The 22,496-nt window shown below is 43.0% G+C and overlaps 1 pseudogene; it reads left to right on the plus strand.

Moving 5' to 3' along the window:
- LOC124973012 (la-related protein 1B-like) overlaps positions 1-22,192 on the plus strand; it is a 53,921-nt pseudogene extending 31,729 nt beyond the window's left edge.
- Positions 22,193-22,496: the final 304 nt, after the last annotated feature.

The raw sequence follows: 22,496 nt of genomic DNA on the forward strand, positions 1-22,496 counted from the left end.
TCTGCCCATATTCTTGATTAGATCATTGAATGGCAGATGGCGCAAGACCCTTCAGATGAGTGTGCCAGAGCACACCGTGTGTCCCTTGTGTAGGGTGTAGGGGTATTCAAGACTGTTGGAGGATTTGGGAAGGATTTTGGATTTCTGGGTGCCAGAACAAGAGTAGCAGTGCTGCCAGGCAGGGACCCAGGCAGGTAGGTTTAGTTTGACACCTCAGACAGAAACACAGCCAGACTGTGGCCTCTGCCCACCCTCAGATTTCCAGAAGTGACACCACAAAACTGCACACAGAGTACCATGATAAGTCCTCTTGCCCCTGTCAGGCCTGCTGGATCCCTGATTCACCATTTGCACCATGTCTGGAGCAAAGCAAGGACACCAGCAAGGGATCCAGAAGTCTCTCATGGCTGCAGGGGATGCACAGGGTAATGACTCTTGCAGGCTTCTGACTGGCAGTCAGTCCAGTCCCAAGACAACAACAAAAACAACAACAAAAATGAACATGTGTTACCGTTTTGAGGAGGCCCTCATTTTCTCTAACAAATATAAATTAACCCACACATCAGAGATCCTCCTATGTTAGAATCTGAGCCATGAGACACAGCAACAAGATAATCTATTTGTCAAGTCTGTGAAAAAACAGTCGGACCCCAGTCTTGCATTGATTGACTGAAGCAAGTGGAGACCACTTGGACACAAGTCTCAACTTTAGCATCCTGTGTAAAAGTCTTCATATAAGGTGTCGGTGTCCAGTCTGATGTGAATGTTCTTTCTTTCTTTCTCTGTTTTAGAGAGGTGGCTTTTTTAGGACAACAGATGTCTATTCAAAGGTGCAGGTGGTTTAACTTGCTGACTAGGGAACAGAGCTTGCAGTGAAAGAACAGAGGCTTGCAGTGAAACATTCAAAGGTGCAGGTGGTTTAACTTGCTGACTAGGGAACAGAGCTTGCAGTGAAGGAGCAGAGGCCATGAGAGTCAAAATCTTCCCTTCAGACAAAACAGAAATCAAGTGTGCAAAACCAAAAGGTGAATGTATCAGCCAACCCCGCCAAGCCCGTAAGCACAAAAGGACAAACAGAGGCAGCTATGGACATCCTGCCTGAAGTTCTTTTGAAGTTCTGGGCATTCAGCTAGGTGAGTTCTGAGCAGCTGTTTCTTGGGAGGGGCTTGTCTGGTAAGGGAGCCAAGGTCCCAGCTATAGCAGAGCTTGGGCAGTGAGTGTGCTGCTGAGCAGGTTTATTGTAGTCTGGCACATGTCTCAGAAAGAACACGAGGTGTGTAGCTGGTTCTAGGCTCAGTGCCACCACACTGTAGGCACCCCCAGATCAGGCTATGTGTTTCTGAAATGGAATCCTGTCATCACCAGATGGGGTCCCGATAGGTCCCCAGAGGGATAGGGGACTTCAATCAAGCCCCAAAGTTTCTTGAGCTGCAGAGAGGGATTTCAGGGCCAGTCAACAGAGACACAGGCAGAGATTGTTTTTCAGAAAGGCAAGACTAGAGTGAGGTCCACATCTGGTATGAGTTGTCCTTTGGGAGTAGGAACTCTCCATGAAAGGAAACTGTAGACGGTGAAGATGAGGAGTGAGCCTGGTGGCTCAGCCTGATGATTCCATCCCAGGGGTTGTGAGGAGCAGGGTGGGGTCACATCTGGTGTCCCCTCAGGACATGGGGTTGATGCTCCTGAACTCTACCCACATCTGGGGTCTTGGAAGTTCTCTCTCCAGGATTCTTATAATCAGTCTGCAAACAGTTTCTGTAAAGTAACCCAATTGTTCTGCCTCTCTCCTCTCTTCCTGCAAACAGTGCCACAGTCACAAACATCCAAATGGCCTTTTCAAAAATATCCCTTCAAAAATGATGCCTCTTGACCTGGAAAGAGAGGCCCCCAAATTGGCTCAAGAATGGACCAAAGACCAGGAACAAGGAGGAAGGAGCCCCATGTGTCTGCTGGGAAGGATTTACTGGGACCAGAGTCATAAAACTCATCTTTCCTTCTCATCAGGAGTGGTGAAGGAATCAACACTGACTCTGAGTGTTAGAAGTTCAGGCCACAAAATTGAACTTTGCAGTTGTAGGGACCATCTTTACCTGTCCCTCATTCAAGGCCAGCAGTCCTAAGTTAGGCCCTGGGATCTGTATCCAGAGACTCCAGCATAGGGCTTTATTCCATTCAGGCTACCCAAAATCTGTCCTGGGCACAGGTCAGAACCAGACTTGACTCTGTGACCAGTCTGAAACAGGAACAAGGGGAAAAGAACATAAAAATGAAAACCAAGTTGAAGTTCAGCTTGGTGTTCCTGGAAAGACCACGACTCTGCCCCCAATTTCATATGAGAGGCATTTAAGTTGGAGGCTACTGTCTGGTGGAGCAGAGTTGGGGATATAGTCCAGTGAGTTCTGTGGCATCCTCCTGGCCTCAGAGCCATGGTTTCCATCCTCAGCATGTGTGCATTGCCTGAGGGAAGCCCTGTCAGAGACAAGAAGGAATAGGTATATGGGACAATGGTTAGGATGGGGAAAAGCTATATGAGGCTTCTTGAAAATTCTCAGTTTTCAAGGAGTCTAGGAAAAATGTGGTCAATGAGATTCCTTGTCAGATGTGACCTGAAAAACCAGCAGTGTCTGGGAAAAGACCCCAGATGTGCAAGGCTCCCTGTGACCTGTCCAGGTAAAAAACAGGAGAGCTCTCAGCAAAGCAGGTACCTGGCAACTGAACCCTGCCAGCACAACTCTGAGTTCTTCCCTGCAGAGCTTTGGTTGGAGAGTTCTTTAAAGGAACAACCCAGTAATCACTCTTTGACTATCCTAGGAGATGTTGCAGCGGTCTTGTGGGCTGGGAAGTCTGTGAGTTTAAGTTCTAGGTGGTAGAAAGTAGACTATCCTTGGAACTGACTCTGAAAGAAGAGTAATGTGAGGCCACAGATGCTTCACCTACCTGCCAGCCCCTGCCTGTGGTGAGGGACCTCCCCACAACTACCTCCTCTGAAACTCCCACAGAGGTTCCTGGGTGGGTTCCTGGAGGAAGTTGTGTGAGGAAACAGTCATGTCAGGGTTGCCAAGAACAAGAAGAAACCCCTCAGGCTGGCAGAGCTGGGCAAAGTTTTGGGGAGTAGGCCTGTGACTCTGTTGGAAATCTTCAGTGGGACACCTGAGGTCAGGAAGCTAGTTGATGATGCATGTTAGAACATAGACAAATGATGATGCAGAAACCAGACAGGAAAATATTTCTGATCTACCAGCATTGCCTCCCAGCTGCAGCAGATGTCCAAAAGTGGGAGATGCTGAGGGAGTCCATCTCAGTGGATCCTCATTGCACATGCTAGGCTTTCCTCCTTTCTGTGACCCAAGACCATGTGGGGATTTTTTGTGACCAGGTTGACCAGGCTGCCCCAGTTTGGAGCTCCCTCTGATGGGGGCTGGAAGGTGGGGAGGCAACCATGTGAGCCCCTGGAGACCTGCTAGGGGTGGGCTGTTCTTCAGGGCTCTCGGCTCAGTCAACCTGGCTTCAATCTCAGCACACAAGTGAGTGTGAGTGTGTGTGATCATATACTTACTTTGCTTCTTGACTGGCTTTAATGGAGTCTGACTTACAGTTTCCTGACACCAGACCCTTGTGAAGGAAGGTGTGCATCTTAACAAGAAGGTGACTAAGTCTGGCAGGGTGCCCCACTTATGATGCCAGTCACTCAGGAGGCTAAGGCAGGAGGATAAAGTTTGAAGGCACCTTGAACATCTTAGACAGAACCTGTCTCAATATAAAACACAGAGTGCTAGGGGATATCTCAGGAGAAGAACACCGTGAGTTTCAGTCACAGAACCCTCCCTACTCTGAGAAGGATGAGTAACTGAAGGGGTGAGGGACTCAGGGCACATTCCAGGCTGAGGCTTTCCCTGGAACTTGAGCACACAATGAGCTTGGTGTTTGAAGTCTTGAGGTTTGGGAACACTGCCCCCTTATCATCACCAGACTCCCTGCAGTTCTTGGTAATTTACAAAAACTCTGAAGAAGGAGAAACAGGAAGTGAGTATGATAGAGCACCTGGGCTGCTCTGTAGCAAGCATCCCCAGCTGTGCTTCTGTCCTTTAGCCACACAGGGTTCTTTTTCCTCCCTAGGAGTCAGGAAATTTAGCATCCTCTAAAACCCCAGCCCCTGGGGAAATCTGTGGGGGAGGGGGATGGAAGGTGATAATAACCACATGCCTGCTCTGTAGCACTGGGGACCCTGAGTGGCACTGTGGAGGAGAAGCTGGCTTTGCATGGTCACAGATGACCTGACTGATTTGCCCTAGGACAGGACAGATCAAGGTCTTGTGGTGGACTTTCTTCCCACCTGTCAATGAGAACTCACAGGAGCCTGTGTGACGACTGCTGTCAGGGTCAAAAGACCTGATATAGGTTGTCTGGATGAGGTTACAGCAGAACCAGTCACCAAGAAGTGTGCACCTATCAGGTAAATGCTGGAAGAGAGGAGGGGAGAAGGGAAAACCTGGGTTCCCATGTATAAGCATGAGAAAACAAGTGTTAGAGACCAGGCCCGGGGTCCATATAGGCAAGGTGGGGCAAAGAGGGACTCTAGTAGAGACTGAATGGGAAACAGAGGCTCTTTTATCCAGTCTCCACAGTTACATTGTGACCCTAAATCTTGGACAGCACCCCCAAACCATTCATTCCTAGAGCTCAGAAACAACAGGGTCAGAAATAGAACTGGAGCCAGACTCTTTACTTTGCGCCAGGTTAGGTCAGATGCTGGAAAGGGCGCAGAGTCAAGACACCCAGACTCCAGGAGTTGGGAGAAGCAGGCTTGTGACAAGCAGTCTGCAAACTCATTTATTGCAGGAACGGACCTACATTTTATAGGTTTCTTGCCCAATCACAATATGCCATGGGGGATCAGAACACCAGGCTCCTATATGGGTTCCCTTGGAAACACTGAGTCAACTTGGGGCAGTTGTTTACTTTCCTAGGTAGGAGAAGCAGAATTATTCTCCCTGCAAGTTTTTCTTGTACACTTGAGACATTCACTGCTGCCAGACAAACTAGGATTTCTCCCATTTTTATTAATTCCGACAATGGATTCCTTCAGGAGGACTTGATTGACCTGAACCCTTGTGATTCTTTTGTTTAAAATGCGTCACAAACATTTAAGAACTGCAAGTATTATAAGGAAAAATATACAGGCTATTCCTAAAATTATGGTATGATTTAGCATATTAAGCAGGTTCAATTTAAAGGTAATAACATAGACTTTTCCAGGGAGGGAGAAGGGGGCTGCAGCTGATGTTCTAAAGTCCCAAGAAGTGAGCACATCCTACATCCTTTATAGATTAAGTTCTCTATTGTTCTCCAGTTCTTTCCCCGCTTATCTCTCCTTCCTGCCTATGTGACTAGGCCTAGTTTTGTAGGTGAGATACATAAAGTGAGAAGCAAATGGGCAGGGGAAGCGCCAAAGTGATTCTTCCAAGTAAATCTGGTAATCAATGGACTCTGCAGATGCTTGACATTCCATCTTCCAGGGCAGTCTCCAACTATCAGAGGCAGATGGCTTTCATGACCTCCATTTCCTCCGTTTGACCCAATCACCTATTTCTACACTAACTGTCTGTGCCCAATTCTGGTTTCATTGTCTCACTTTTGCTTTAGGAAGTCTTTACTGGTGTAAGGAAAGGGGGTGATTACTACTCTGGCTGTTTCAAGCTGGAAGAGGGCAGCATGGGGCAAGCAGTTTGAAGTTCCCTTTCAGAAACCGGGTCAATCAAGTGGTCCATGGTAGCAGTCTAGGTGGGGAAGAGCAGGTTTTAAAGTCATCTGGGCATGGGTTCTTCTATGAGAGAGAAACAAAAAGATGTGAGTATTCAAATGAGACTAATACAAAATAAATGTTGCAGCATCTGTAACATGTCAATGAATACCAAGAAGATGAGAGAAGTCAATAATCTATCACCAGGTGGTGGAAGAACTGAGAAGTTGTTCCTATAACAAGGCCTAACAAAAGCTGGCAAGGACAAGGTCTTAATGTTGAAATCTTAACATTGTCCAAGTTATCAGGAATGTAAACTGGTAAAGAGGTAAAGACATTACCTCTTAATGTCATAGATGTCCCCAGGAAATATAACTAAGCTACTTAATGTCATCTGATTTTATAAAATATCCTGTTATTGGTATAACCTATGTTTAGTAGAGATCTCTATATTTCAGTTACATAGGACTAGATAATCATACTAGGAAACTTAAATTAAGTTTACCTGTGTAGCTTATAAAGGTCTGTAGGCTTTAAACTAACTAAACATTTCTGACTCTGGCAGTTTCTCTTGATAGTTATCAGGCATATTTGCCTAAGAATCTCTCTTTTGTAGCTTCCAGTTTTTATTCTAGTGGGCTAACACAAGTGTATATTTTAAGTTACATTTAACAATTATTTCTTTTAAATACCCAAAAGTGGCTTTGTTTTCATTTTAACTATTGTGCTAGATGTTTAAGATCAAACTGGTCAAAATGACTTGTTTCTGTCTTGTGAAGGTCAACTGATTTTTCACAGGGGTCACTCATGGGGAACTTGAGGGCAGCATCTTAACTCCTTTTGTGCCATTTGCTAGATACGGTCTCCTTGATGAGGTGGCTTCCATTGGAAGCATCAGGGATGTCTCCCTTCTCCTCCTATGCAGCAGGTGCACTGATTGACTTTTCATCCTACAGTGGTCTAATGAACCTCCCTGATAGAGAGGGCATGTGACCCAGAGTTGAAAATCTCCTTAGAGAAGTCCTCTTGTTCCCTGGATTCAGGCTGACTGGAGGGCAAGAGCCAAATACATTTTTTTTTTTTTTTGCCTCTGTATTTATTTTCAATCTCTAAGTTTGATCTTAACCATCCAGCAAGCCTGTCTCACCAGTCATAAGTAAAAGTACTGGGTTTTATCTCCAATGTCTATAACTTAGTCATTTACCCTTTGTTTAACTGTACTCTGTATTAGTACTGGAGGTTACCATTATAAAGTATCTATTCTTTAGTTGATGGTTTATTACCACAAGTTACCTAGGTTATGTGTTCTTGAAGCAGCACCTCCATAAAACTAAGTGGTAACAGTTTTACAAAATGAAATTAGCAAAAGTAAAAGTATATTCAGCTTGTATAATAGCTACCTTGAACTTTGAGCATTTTGTCACTATATTATATCCCCTGTTTGAGATCACAGTACTTCCACAACAAGAACCAATCCTTTGACTATAGCTTAAAATAAGCTGAAGTCTGACTTATTTTGGAGCCACTTTAACATGCAGTAAGGTGGGAGGCAAAACTTTACCTCAAATATGAGGTAAGGTTGGAACCCTCATAAATCTTAAGTGTTCTAATTCTGATGCTGATCTTTGAGTTCCTTAAAAATTAAAGAATGATGAAATAAAGAGCTGATTGTTTTGAAAGATAAACAATATTAGTAAGCCCTTGACTAATTCAACTAAAAGAAAAAGAGAGATGACCCAAAGTCAATAAAATTAGAGACAGAAAATGAGAAATCATCATGGACATCACAGAAATCCAGTGGATCATTGGGGACTGTTTTGAAAACATACTCAAAAAAATTGAAAAACCTAAGAGAAATGGATGAATTTCCAGACACATACAACCTTCCAGAATTGAATCAAGTGGATAAAGGAAACTGAAAGAGACTATAAATTCACAATTTGATAGAAGAAGTAACAAGAAGTTTTCAACAAAGGAAAACCCAGGACCAGGGGAAGGAAAACTCAGGACCAGATGATATCTCACCTGAACCCTACCAGAGTTTTGCAGAACTAATCCCAATACTCCTCAAATCATTTAATGAACTGTAAAAGGATGGGAGACTTCCAAATTCATTCTATAAAGCCGAGTCAAATAAGAAAATATCAAAGAAGGAAAATCACTGACCAACATCCTTAATTAAGATATATGCAAAAATCCTTAATAAAGAATTAGCAAAGATATTCAATGACATATTAACAATACTGTACACTATTACCAGACTGTTTTTTTTCCCAGGGTTGCCAGAATGGGTTAACATAAATTAAGAATAAATGCAATTCATCACATAAATATTAAGAAAAAATTACATAGTCACCTCAAAATATGCAGAGAAACACCTAAAAAAATCCAGCATCCATTCATGATAAAAACCCTGAAATTCTAGGCACAGAAGGAATCTCTCTCTAACTCAAAGCCAACCTCATAGTAAATGGGAAAAAACTGAAGCATTTCCTTTCAAGTACAGAACAAGACTAGGATTTGAACTTTCACCACTCCATTTAAATATAGTGCTAGAAATTCTATACAGAGCAGGTAGACAAGAGAAGAAAAGAAATGGGATAAAAATAGGCAAGGAATACATCAAATTATTACTGCTTGCAAAATAGTGCTAGAACTAAATTTGAAAAAGTTCAGCAAAGTATCCATTTCAAAAGTCAACATACAAAAAATCAACAGCTTCTGCCGACCAACAATGAACCTGCTGAAACAGAAATTAGGAAAATAATCACGTTCACATACTCAAAAAAAAAAAAAAATAAAGAGAAAGAAAGAAACAAACAAACAAACAAGGAAAGAAATAAATATAGACAGATGGAATGAAGGAAGAAAGGAAGGAAGAAATGGGAATAAATCTCACCAAGGAGGTGAAATATTTCTAAATTTAAAGTTATAGAACATTGACAAAGATATTGAAAAGGACACAAGAAGATGAAAAGTCTTCCCATGTTCAGAGCCAGGCATAATTGATATTGTTAAAGTACTCATACTTCCAAAACAATATAAAAGTTCCAGGCAATCCCCATCGAAATAGCAATGCCATTCTCCACAGAAATAGAAAAAAGAAAGTTCTTAGCTTATTTGCACAAATAAAAGAGTGTGAATAGCCAAACAAATTCTAAGCTGAAAAAGCAATGCTGAAGGCACCACCATACATGATTCTACAGTCCCATGTAATAAATCTAAATGGATCTGGCCTAAATCCAAGTACCCACACAATGGCCCAGTATAAAAGACACACAGACAAACCCACACGTCAACAGTCATCTGATCATTGACACAGGTGCAAAAACAGGCATTGGAGAAAAGGCATCCATTGTAACCAGTAGTGGGAGAAAATGGTTATTCACAGTGGAAAAATGAGAATAGAACTGTATCTCTCACCCTACACCAGAATCAACTCAATATGAATCCAAGACCTTGGAATTGAATGAGAAATCTCATGTCCTACAGGAAATCCTAGGGTCAATGGTCCATCTATAAGGCACTAACCAAACTTTCTAAGTGAGACCTCTAAAGTGCAGAAAATAATACCAAGAGTCAATAAATGGAATGGCTTCAAAGTAAAAAGTCTTTGAATAGCAGAGAAATAATTGGCACTGTAAAGAGAAAACAAGGAGGATGTGAGAAAATCTTTGCTTGCTACTCTACTGACAGAAGAGTAATATGTAGACTGTATAAAGTACTTCAAGACTTTACATCAATCCCTGCCAACAAATGAGCTGTTAATAACTGGGAAAAATATTTAAACTCAAATCAAAGAAGGAAATATAGACAGATGGTAAATATATCAAAAAACATTCAACATTATTATTAATTAGGGAAATGCAAATCTTCCCTAATTAATCTTGAAATTCTTTCAAACTCCAGTTAGAAAGACATAAAGAATTCAAAGAATTTGCTGGCCTCAGTGATACACACCTCTAATCCCCAGCAGCTGGAGAGACTGAAGCAGAATGGTAGTGAGTTCAAGGACAGCATAAGTAACATTGAGGTTCTAAGCAATTCAGTTAGACCTTGTCTTTAAATAAAATACAAAGTAAGGCTGGGAATGAGTTCATGGTTGAGTGCCCATGAGTTCAATTGTTAGTAACTGCACTCTTAAAAAAGAAACAATACAACATTTACAAAGAAGAAAAAGACATCTCTGTAGTGTTGGTGGGAATGTCAATTAGACAATCACTGTGGAGGTTTCTCAAAATATGAGGCATGGCACAATCATAAGATACAGCTATAATACTTGAGGTTTTATCATCAAAATTAAAGTCAGCATACTCTAGCAAGATGCATATACCCATATTTATAGCACCAAAATTAACAATAGACATATCCCAGAACCAGCCTAGGTATCTGTCCACAAATGGATGAAGACAGAGAAAATAAGGTGAATAGGAACAATACAGATTTATTCAGTCATGAAGAAAATGAAGTCTTGATATTTGCAGAAAAATGACTGCAACAGGAGAACATTATGTTACCAGAAATAAGACAACCTCAGAAGGTTAAGGTCCATGTACTCTCCCACATGCAAAGCCAGGGGAAGAGAGGTGGGGAATGTCATAAAAATCAAGGGTGATCAGTAGAGAGAGGGACCAAGGAGTAGGAGTGGTGCTGGGGAGTGATGCTGTCCACAGGACATGCTGCACTGTGTGCATGTGCAAGTGTGTAATAACAACTCCATCACGGTGCATATCTGTGACTACCAACAGAAGAAAGTCCAAAGGGAGGCTAGAGAGATAGATTTAGTATGCTTCCTTTTTCATTACTGTATTTGTACTCTGAGTTTCAGGTCAGAGCTCATGGGGGGTCAGGTCATGTACACTTAGAAGAGGGGTCTGGCCATGACCTTGACCCTGACCAGGTCAGTCAAGGGAAGGGAAAGGATGGGTGAGGTCCACAACTTCGAGGCACAATCCTGGCCACACACTGCACAAGACTTGAGAGCTGGCTTTTGTGGGACACGTTTTCTGCCCTCCCCAGTTACTTGTCATAAGGCATCCTCTTCTGCCCTGGACACAGTTCAGCACCTAGATTGGACAATTTGTGCTCCCAAACCTGGTGCCTACAGCTTCCTGTAACTGACCTCACTGCTTTACATGCAGGTACCAGCTACACATGCCTTTCCCTCTTGGTCTTGATGTCATCTTGCCCCTTCTGGAAACTTAAAGGGTGACTAGCTGAGTTCTATATACATTGCTGTGGCAAGTTCCAGAACATTGCCCTCCAAATTCTCAGGTGCTTCCTGCATCATCATCTGAAGGATATCTATTTTTTATAATTATGGGTGAGCTTTATTAGAAGGTAAAGATGCAGACAGAGCATCCGGAAAGGATACATCTCAGGAGGAATCCAGAGAAGTCAGGCATAGATTACTGATCATTCCCCATCTGGGAACACCCAGGATATGCTTCTCTCCAGCAGAAAACTCTGTGCACATGTGCAGAACATTTGTTCCCAGAGAAAATGGGCCAATTATCTGCATCTGAGGCTTTTATTTAAAGACAGTCACATAAAGGTATCATGCTACAGGACACTCAGCTGCTAAAATTTAGGCTCCCAATAAGGAAGCCAAATACACATCAAGCATGTTGAAGATCATGTATGGCAGTCCTGACAGACTGCAATCACCAGGTCTATTAACCAGGTGTACAAGACTAGACCATCAACCAGAACCATCCAACCATTCTTAGGGCACATTCACAGGGTGAGCAAAAGACCAGTCTGGGTCCAGTTTCCCTTGAAGACATGCAAAGACTGTAAAGCAAGACTTACCCAGGGAACTCTTTCTTCATGCTCCACATTTTGCTATTTATGATAAAAAATTTTCTATCATAAATAAACGAGACCATATCCAACCATGGATGAACTTAAATTTGGTCTATGGTGAGTTTAAGTTCACCTGTGCTGTGCTTCTTCTCACTACCGGCTACTGGGGTACTGAATATTTACAGACCACCCATATTCTGGTTTGAGCAAACCCCTATTTTACTGAAAATTATATTTATGTTTCTCCAGATCTTCTCTGATATATTACTTGCTGCTCTCTTTGGCAAGAAAGGAAACGTCCTAGTACCATTGAGTCAGATACAATGCATACCTTCAAGAGACAGTGTGAAATGGGGCAAAGGAAAATTTTCTATCATTATGAAGAACATCTTTAGACCTTTGACCCAGGAGCATTCCCATCATACCTGAGGTCACAGAAACTTTGGCCTAAGGTATCCTCTCCAAAAGTTTCCAAAAACTCTGAGCCCAATAGGTGAGAACCCCTCTCCCAAAATACCTCCATCTCCTCTGGATATTGTCATTAAGCACACCACATTTCTCTTTGCTCTGTCTTCTCTGGGTTCTGCCCTAAACCTCTTCTCAATCAAAGTTGCTCAGAGTCTTCAGAGTCCTCTGCTTGAGTGCCCCTCTCTGACCAGTACTCAGTCTTCTCTGGGTCCTATCCTTAATATATTTTCAGACACCATTGCTCAGGGTCATCTGAGTACTTTCTTGAGTGGAACTCATACACAGGAGCTCAATTTTCCCTGAATATTGTTTTGGATTGCCCTCACCCTCTGTCCTCTGTCTCCTCTGTGTCCTCTGGATAAGTTCCCCTCATCTAGCAGAGAACAGAATTCCAGGGACTCTGGAGAGTGCCCACAAAGTAGCAGTGCTCATTCTCTTCTCATGTGCTAAGTTTCCATAGCCAATCTTATCTCAGAGTCTTCTGGCTCCTGTGTGTGTAAGCAAATAATTTAGCATTTCTTAGCCTTCTCTGGGTTCCATCTTAACCTCACCTCCCCACCATTGCTCATGGTTGTCTGAGTCCTGTGGGTGAGGACACCTCTTCCAGCAGTTCTCAGGCACCTGGGGGTGTTTTGGGTGTGCACAATTCCACTACCAGTGCTTCCTCTCAACTAAGTCCTAGGCGACCTGATTGTCTCAGTGAAATCTTTGAGTTGCATTCCAACTAATGTAAGTACAACTTCTGTGACCTTATCTTCATATCAATACCAATACTACTGAGGAAACTTGGAGAGATGTGGATACTTCCTCTTTCCAATAAACTAAATGTGACTTTAGTGATGACACAGGACCCGGCTCCTCAACAATGCCTGAAAACCTAAGATAATTTTAAAGGATGTCTATGCCCACAGCACTGACAACCTAATTCAATCACTCATCATCCACAATTTCAAAATGATTATTGAGGTCTGATGGGTGATGTAGCATGCCTAGGGCTTCTGACATCTTTCTGTACAGTGTATATATTTACATACTTTCAGGATATTCTGGGATATGTCACTGGTTGATCTCTTTTGACAATAGAGGAAGCCACCTAAGACTTCTGAGTTAGGCACAATGCACACCTTCAAAAGAGAGTGTAAAATGTGGCCAAGGACAATTTTTCATCATCATGGAGGAACTTTTCAGACCTTTGAATAGGACCACTCACGCCATTCCTGAGGTGACTAAAACTTTGGCCCAAGGGATACTCTCAAAAAGTGCAAAAGTTCTAAGCCCTATAGGCTTAGTGCTCCTTTCCCAAAAGACATTCATCTCCTGTGAATCCTGTTGTGGATTCCTCATGTGTCTTTTCTTTGTCTTCTCTGGGTTCTGCCCTAAACCTCCTATTGCTCATGGGCTTCTGAATCCTCTCAGGGAGCTTGCCTCTCCCAGATGTACTAAGTCTTCTTTGGGTCCAGCCCTAAATATCCCCTAATCCACCATGGCTCAGGGTACTCTGAGTCTTGTGGTTGAACACCTCTAACCCACTAGTTCTCTGATTTCTCTGGTTCCTCTTGGTGATAAACCCTCTCCTAACATGGATCAAACTTCTTTGTTGAAGGTGCTAAGTTCATCTAACCTATTTTTACTCAATCTCCTTTGGGTCCTGTGGGTGAGCACCCCTCACCTAACAGTGCTTGGTGTTCTCTCTTTCTTTTTCTGAATTCTCTAACCATTCTTGCTCATTCTTCCCTCCATTTTTTTTTTTTTTTTTTTTTTTTGTGTGTGTGTGATAGCTCCTCAGCTGAGCGTGTTCAGGATTCTCTCTGTCCAGTTCTAGGTTCCCTAAGGTTATTCTTGCTCAGATTCCTGTGGGTCCTGTGGTTGAGTGCCTGAGAGTGTTCAGTCTTCTCTGAGTACTGTTCTTAATCTATTTTCAGACACAATTTCTCACAGTCAACTCAGTCCTTTCATGAGTGTCACTTGCACACAATTTCTCAGTTTTCCCTGAATGTTGTTTTGGGTTGCACACCTCAACAACAATGCTGTTAAAATCTGAGACTCTGGGAGATTGCCCCAACCTCAGTAGTATTCAATCTCCTCTGGGCCATGTACTAAGATACCATAGTCAATCTTATCTCAGCCTGTTCTGGCTCCCATGTTTGATCATAAATAACCTAACATTACTCAACTCTTTCTGGGTTCTGTTTTAACCTCTCCTCCCCCACCATTGCTCCTGGCCTTCTGAGTGCTGTGGGTGAGGAACACTCCCTACCAGTGCTCAGGCTTCTTTGAGTCCTGTACTTAATCTCCCTCCCTGCACCATTGTTCAGGGTCCTGTGAGTCTTGTGGATGAGTGTCCATCTCCACCAGTGCTCAGTCCTCTGTGGGTGTTCTGGGTGTGCACACTTCTGCCACCAGTTCAAACTCTCCACTGTGCTAGGTAACTTGGTTTTCTTAGTGAAATCTCTGGGTGTATCCCTTTTTGACTAATGTAAGTACAATTTCTGTGGTCTTATCTGTGTGTCCTATCAAAACTACAGTGGAAACTTGGAGAGATGTGGACACTTATTCCTTCCAAAAAACTGAACATTATTTTGGTGGTACCATGAAGACAGGCTCCTCAACAATGGCTGAAAATCCAAGACAATTTTAAAGGATAACAATGCCCACAGCAAAGAGAAACTCATTTTATCGTTCATCATCCACCATTTCCACAGCATTCCTTAAGTGACTGAATTCATAACAGTGTTGTAGTTTTCTCTGATTTCTGTCATCTTTCTGAACAGTGAATGGAAAGTATATACTTAAGTATTTTAAGGATCCTATCTGGAATGTCACTGGTTGACAAATGAGGAAACCTCCTAGGACTTCTGAGTCTGACACAATGCACATCATCATAAGACAGTGTGAAATGTGGTCAAGGACAATTTCCCATCATCATGAAGTCATAAGGTCTTTGAAATAGGAATATTCTAACCATGCCTGAGTTCACAAAAACATTGGCATAAGAAATAATCTCAAAATGTTCTTAAAATTCTCAGCACTATAGGCTTAGAAACCAAAAGATACCCATTTCCTATGGATCCTGTTGTCAAGCATTCCTGATGTATCTTTGCTCTGTCTTCTCTGTGTTCTGCCCTAAAACTCCTCTCAACATCCATTGCTTATGGTCTTCTGAATCCTCTGGGTGGGTGCTCCTCCCCAGAAGTACTCAGTCTTCTCTGGGTCAGTCCTAAATCTCCCCTCATCCATCAGTTCTTAGGGTGCTCTGAGTCCTGTGGTTGAACGCCCCTCACTGACTAGTTCTCTGATTTCACTGGTTCCTCTTAGTGATAAAACCTCACCTAACATGGTTCAGTCTTCTTTGTTTAAACTGTGAAGTTTGCCAAACCTGTCCTTAGTCTGCCTCATATGCGTCCTGTGTGTGAGAGTCCCTTACCTAACAGTGCTCAGTCTTCTTAGATTTTTTTTTCTTAGTTCCCAAACCATTTCTTGTTCATTCTTCTCTGTGTCCTTTCAATGAGTGCCCCTCACCTGACAGTTCTTAATCTTCTGTTTTTCCTGTTCAAGGTTCCCCAACGCAATCCTTGCTCAGACTCCTCTGTATCCCACGGATGAGTGCCCACATCTGACAGTGTTCCGTCTTCTCTACCTACTGTGCTAACTCTCTCTTCCCACACAATTACTCAGTGTCATCTGAGTCTTTTCGTTAGCATCACTCAAATAAATGTTCTCAGTTTACCATTAATATTATTTTGGATTGCCCCTTAACCTTCACTAATCTGTCTACTCTGTGTCCTTTGGGTGAGACAAATTTAAAATATGTCAGTGAATAGCAGTGAAGACCTCTTTGCACCACTCTTTGTCCCCATTTTCCACAACATTCCTTAAGTGGTTGAGTTCTTATGTGTGTTGTAGCCTTCCCAGGATTTCTGTCAGCTTTCTGAACACTGGATGGAAAGTATGTATTGAAACATTTTCAGGATCCTGTCAGATTTGTCACTGGCTTGTTTCTTTTGAAAAGTGAGAATTCTAGGATTTCTGAGTCAAACACAATACACACCATCATAAGATAGTGTGAAATGTCGTGAAGGACAATTTCCCATCAACATGGAGGACTTCTTCAGATCTTTAAAATGGGACCATTTTGAACATACCTGAGGTCACTAAAACTTAGGCTAAAGGGATAATCTCAAAATGGTACCAAAAACTCAGAGCACTATAGTTGAGAACCCCTTTCCCAAAAAATCTGTCTCCTCTGAATTGTGTAGTCAAGGCTGCTTCATCTATTTTTGCCTCTTCCTTACTGGGTTCTGCTCTAAACCTCCTCTCAAAAACAATTTCTCAGGGTCCTCTAATTCCTCTGAGTGTCTGTTTCCTACAAGTGCTCAGTCTTCTTTTGGTCTTACCCTAAATCTTCTGTCATCCACCATTGCTCAGGGTATTCTGAAACCTATAAGTGAGCATCCCTCACCCAATAGTGCCCTGATTCCAATGGGTCCTCTTGGTGATCATTCCTCTCCTATCATGGCTAAGTATTCTTCATTTAAGCTGGTAAGTTCACCTAACCTGTCTTTACTCATTCTCATGTGGGTCCTGCGGATGAGTGCCCCTCACCTAAGAATGCTCAGTATTTTCTGTTTCTTTTGTCTGAGTTCTCTAAACATTCCTTGCTCATTCCACTCTGGGTACTTTTCATGAGTGCCCTTCACTTGAGAGTTCTGTCTTCTCTCTGTTCTGTTCAAGGTTCCCCAAGAAAATCCTTGCTCAGTCTCCTCTGGATCCTTTGGGTGAGTGTCACTCACCTGACAGTGCTCAGCCTTCTCTGAGTCTTGTCTTTAATCTTCCCTTCTGTACTGTTTTTCAGGATCCCTTGAGTCCTGTAGGTGAGCACCCTTTCCTGTCCATGCTCTTTCCCTGTGATTATTGTGTGTGGACACACTTTCACCATCAATGGTCATGCTCCACTGAGCCATAGGCATCCCAATGAATTCTCTGAATAAGATCCATTCCAGTTAATATCAGTACAACATCTATGGCCTGAGGGTGTCAGGGTCAACATTACTGATACTTGGAGAGATGAGGATTTTTCCTCTTTCCAAAAACCTAAATATGCCATTGATGCTGCCATGTCAACATGCTCCTCACCAATGCCTGAAGCCCCAAGACAATTTAATCACAGTATCTCCTTCTATCACTCATCATTCATCTTTTTCACACCTTTGCTCAAGTGAATGAGTTCTTATGGGTAACGTAGCATGTCCACGATCTCTGACATCTTTTTGAACACAGATGGAAAACACATGTTTATTTTCAGGATCTTCCACAATATGTCAATAACAGCTCTCTTTTGACAAGAAGGGAAATATCCTAGAAACTCTGAGTTAGGCACAATGCATACTTTCAAGGAACAGTGTAAAATATGGCCAAGGATAATTTTCCATCATTATGGAGGACTACTTTAGACCTTTGACATGGGAGCATTCCCACCATATCTGAGGTACAGTCTCAAAAATGTTCCCAAAACTCTGAGACAATAAGTGAGAAGTCCTCTCCCAAAAGACCTCTTTCTCTCCTGAATTCTGTATCTAAGGACACAACATCTGTCTTTGTTCTATCTTCTCTGGGTCCTGCCCTAAATCACACCTCATCCACCATTGTTCAGGTTTTTCTAAGTCCTGTGGTAGAATGTCCCTCTCCCACTAGTGCTTTGACTCCACTGGGTTCTCTTTGTTATGGACCCTTTCTAAACATTGATCAACCTTCTTTGTTAAAACTGCCAAGTTTGCCTAACCTATCTTTACTCATTCTTCTTTGTTTTCTGAGTGTGACACCCCTCACCTAGCAGTGCTCAGTCTTCTCACTTTCACTTTTATGAGACCCCTAACAATTCCTACTCATTCTTCCTTTTCATGAGTGCCCCTCACCTTAGAGTGCTCAGTTTTCATTCTGTTCTGTTCCAACTTTCCCATGGTAATCCTTGCTAAGACTCCTCTTGGTCCTTTGGGTTAGTGCCTCTCACCTGACAGTGCTTAGTCTCCTCTGGGTCCCTTCCTAAATCTTTCTTCTAATACCATTGCTCAGTGTCATCTGAGTCCTGACATGAGAAGAACTCACACACAGTTTCTCAGTTTTCCTTGAATATTGTTTTGGATTGCTCCTTACCCTTCAATACTATTTCTCCTCTATGTTCTCTGGGTAAGCATCCCTCATCCAGAAACTCTCAGAGTACTATGTAACTCCTTGTGACTGCCCGTCACTTAGCAGTGCTCAGTCTCTTCTGGGTCATGTGCTAAGTTCTCTAAGCCAATCTTATCTATCCCCCCTCTGTTTAATGTGTGTGATCATAGGTAGCCTAATATTGCTCAGCCCTTTATGGGTTCTGCCTTAACCTCACCTTCCCCACTATTGCCCATGGTCTTCTGAATCCTTGGGTAAGGGCCCCTCTCCCACCACTACTCAGTATTCTCTGGGTCCTATCTTAATCTCCCCTCATGAAACATTGTTCGGGCCTCTGGTCCTGTCTGTCCTGGGCCTCTGAGTCCTGTCAGTTACCACCTGTCTTCCAACAGTGCTCAGTTCCCTGGGGGTGTTCTGGGTGGGCACACTTTACCAGCAGTGCTCACTCTCCATTGAGCCCTATGAAACTGAGTTTTCTTACTTAAATATCTGGGTGAATTCCATTCTGGCTCTTATCTGCCTGTCCATATCAACAATACTGCGGACACTTGGAGAGATATGGATACTTCTTTCCAACAACCTCAGTAGTCCTTTGGTGCTGCCGGACAGACAGGTTTCTCACCAATACCTGAAAACCCAAGACAAAATTAAAGAATATCAATGCTTACAGTACAGAGTACCTCATTCCACTTCTCATCCTCCACCATTTTTTGCTCAAGTGGCTGAGTTATTATGGGTGAAGTAACATGCCCAGGATTTCTGACATCTTTCTGAACTGTGAATGGAATGCATATATTTAATTATTTTTAGGATCTTGTTTGATATGTCACTGACTGCTCTCTTCTAGGACTTCTGATTCAGGCACAATGCATACCATCATAAGACAATATGAAATGTGGCCAAGGAGAACTTCCCATCATTATGGAGAACTTCTTCAGACCATTGAAATGAGACCACTCACACAATAACTGAGGTCAACAGAACTTTGGTCCAAGTGATACTCTCCTTTCTAGGTTCTGTGTTAAACTCACCTACTGGACAATTCCCCAATGGTCTTCTGAATCCTGTGCATAAAAGGCCTCTTTCCCACTGAGCTCTCTGTGCTCAGTCTTCTCTGGGTCCTGTTCTTAACCTCCCCTTATGCAACATTGTTCAGGGTACCCTGAGTCCTTGGATGAGCCCCTGTCTCCACCAGTGCTCAGTTCCCTATTGATCTGGGTGGGCACACTTTCCCCAGCAGCTCTCACTCTCAGCTGTTTTGGGAGAAAAGCTAAGTCTTGGCTAGTAACTGTGAATGTATCAAGTGTGTAGGGAAAACCTTCACACATTCATGCCCATCAAGAATACCAACAGAGAGGAGTATTCTGCTCTGGTCACTTAGGAAAGTAAACACCTATTCCCAGATTTACCTAGTGTTACCAAGGGAAACTTTTTAGGGGCCTAGTGATTTGATCCCCTGTGGCATACTGTGAATGGGCTAAAAGTCTATAAAATGTATGGTTTCTCCTGCAATAAATGAGTTTGCAGTTTGCTCACCACAAGCCTGCATTTACCCAACTCCCAGGGCCTGGGTCATGGCTCCTTGGCTCTTTCCTGCCTCTGAGCTAGCCTGGCACACATGCCTACATTTGGTGCCAATGTGCCTTGTTACTCATGGCTCCTCAGGATTGGCAATTCCCCCCTGATTGCTCATTCAGTAAGAGCCCCTTTGTGTTGTGTGTGCTGAAGTTCCTGTGAGGGTAAACACAGGACACCACTCCTCACCTTTCTTCCCTGGTCCTCCTAATTGTTCTAATGCCCAAAAAGGCAACACCACCACTGGCTCTAGTTACATGCCCCGCGCCCCCCCCCCCCCAGGAGCCCTGCCTTCCCCTTTGGGTCTCCGAGTGAATTCACTTAAGGGATTGATCTCCCCAAATTCAGAACCAGGTCTCCCTCTGTGGAGATTTTTATCAGAGACACTGTGCGGGTCTCACAGCAGTGACCTAAGGACTCACAGAAGGCCCCACACCCCCAGCACCAAAATATTTTGGATCCTAAACACACTTCTATGTATGTCTGAAGATAGGCTCCCTTTGTCTTCCTGCTGGGACATTATCTTAGGCTTCCTGATACTCATTGCAGGTTGTCTCACAGTCATTCTCTTTGTTCTGGAGAGATTTGTTTAATCTGAAACTCACTACCACCCTTTCACAGGACTCCACTCCATAAGAATGGGAAACTTCCCCCATACCCAGAGAGCTCCACAGCTCCCTGCTTTAAAGGAACAGCATGGGATTAAGGTGAAACCAAATGATTTAAACTGTTTTGGGGACAAATTGTTAATCATAACACCATGAATTAGTTCTGAGAATATTTGGGACCCCGAAATTTGGATGTGGGTTCTAAACCTGCCTAGGAAAAAAGAAGTTCATAACGGCTAATCCTACCAGCAACTTTCATTCTGATTCTCATAGCAATTATTGCCAGCCTTCAGGGTTCCTCAACAGAAGATATCAGTAAAAAATCACAATGATTCTCTAAATGACAAGAACATGATTTTGCAAACCTCCCCTTCAAGGGTTGTGACCTCTGAGGAGGAGGAGACAGACGCTGATACTGACAAAGTCCACCCCTGTAGTAACAAAGACCTCCCGACAAGTAATACAGACATCTGGCCATTTGCCCCTCCCCCTCTGTACCCTTGGAGTGAATTGCCCTCTCCCACTCCCTCAGGAGCTCTCTCTGGAGTTCCCTTCTCCAACCAGGAAACTTTAAATGGATCTTCTTTTTCTCCTAAGAATCCATTTGCATTGTACCCTCTCAAATTTGGGCCCAGATGGGGGTGAAAGGCCTTGGATTCCCACCCCACTTCCAGACCTTGCCCTTCATAGAAAGGCATCTCAGGATGATGGTCCGGACTCCACTTACTTTGAAGAAATGCTTAACCAATAGTCAACTAATCTTGAAACTCCCTTCAATTGACTTACTGTCTTCAAGGCCTGTTTATCTTGCCCACAATTCTTGCAATGGAAAGCCTCCTATGAGGAGGAAGCAGAACAAACAGCACAAGGTAATTTGGCTTATAATACCCCTTAACATTGACATGCTTGCTGGGCATGAGAATTATATTAGCCCACAAGCCCAATCGCAAATTGGTAACCTTATGTTTTTCGACCAAGTTAAAAGTTTGGCCATCAAAGCCTTAAAAAACATTACTCCACCAAAAGCAGAGGAACTATTTAGAAATTTAATACAATCCCCTAATGAATGGTTTCCTGACTTCTTGTCATGGGTTACAGAGGCCATAGTAAAGAGAGTTTTATTTGGTCCCGCTCAGGATTCCTCGATAAAACAATTGGCTTGGGAAGGGGCAAATACTGAAAACGAAAAACGACATAGCCCCTGTCAGGAATGAGTCAATTTCAAAATGAATTTCAGCTATGAAGGAGGTTACTACTACAGCAGGCCTCATACTTGCACTAGTAGTTGCAATCAATAAATTCACCCTTCAGCATGGAGAAAAATCCTCACATGACAAACTGGGACCTATATCCTGGGATTATAATAAAAAAGGGCATGTAGTGAAACATTGTCCATGAGATAATAGGCCTTCAAAACCAAAAACTCCTTAACCTAAATGTAAACAAGAATATCACTGGGCAAAGGACTGTGAAAGAAACAATTTAGACTTAAAAGGGGGCAACCCTCAGTCCCGCAAGTAAGAGGGACCACTGCACATCCCCAGGTGTGCTGGACATTGCCAATCCTGACACAAAACCTCGAATGACCATCCACTTAAACGGAGTTCCCATTAAGGGTCTAGTGGATACAGGAGCAGATATTACCATCATTGACTCTGCTACTGCCTCAAATATGCAATGGAAAACAATAGCTGGTCCTAACATTCAAGGAGTGGGTGATCTCCAACCCACTGGTCAAGTGTCCTCCTCTGTGATTTGGCAAAACCTCGATGGTGAAAAGGGCACTTTTTGCCCCCTAATCACTCTTGTTCCCAACACTTTATCGGGATGAGATATACTAGGAATGATGGATACTGTCTTGACAACAAACAATAAGTCCTTCTGTGATGAGATAAGAGTACATGACTAAACAGGTCTTTCGGGTACACAATCCCCCCTCCTAAAGCCCGAACCCATTCCCATACAGTGGGACACCCAAGATGACATATGGTAGAACAGTGGCCCATTCTAGAGCCTAAACTTACCATCCTAAAAATGCTTGTGGAAGAACAGTTAAATCTCGGGTACATAGAGCTTTCCACTAGCCCCCATAATACTCCTGACTTTGTCATCCCAAAAAGAAATGGTAAACATAG

This window comes from Sciurus carolinensis, chromosome Y, assembly GCF_902686445.1.
Source record: "Sciurus carolinensis chromosome Y, mSciCar1.2, whole genome shotgun sequence".
NCBI classification, from domain to species: Eukaryota; Metazoa; Chordata; class Mammalia; order Rodentia; family Sciuridae; genus Sciurus; species Sciurus carolinensis.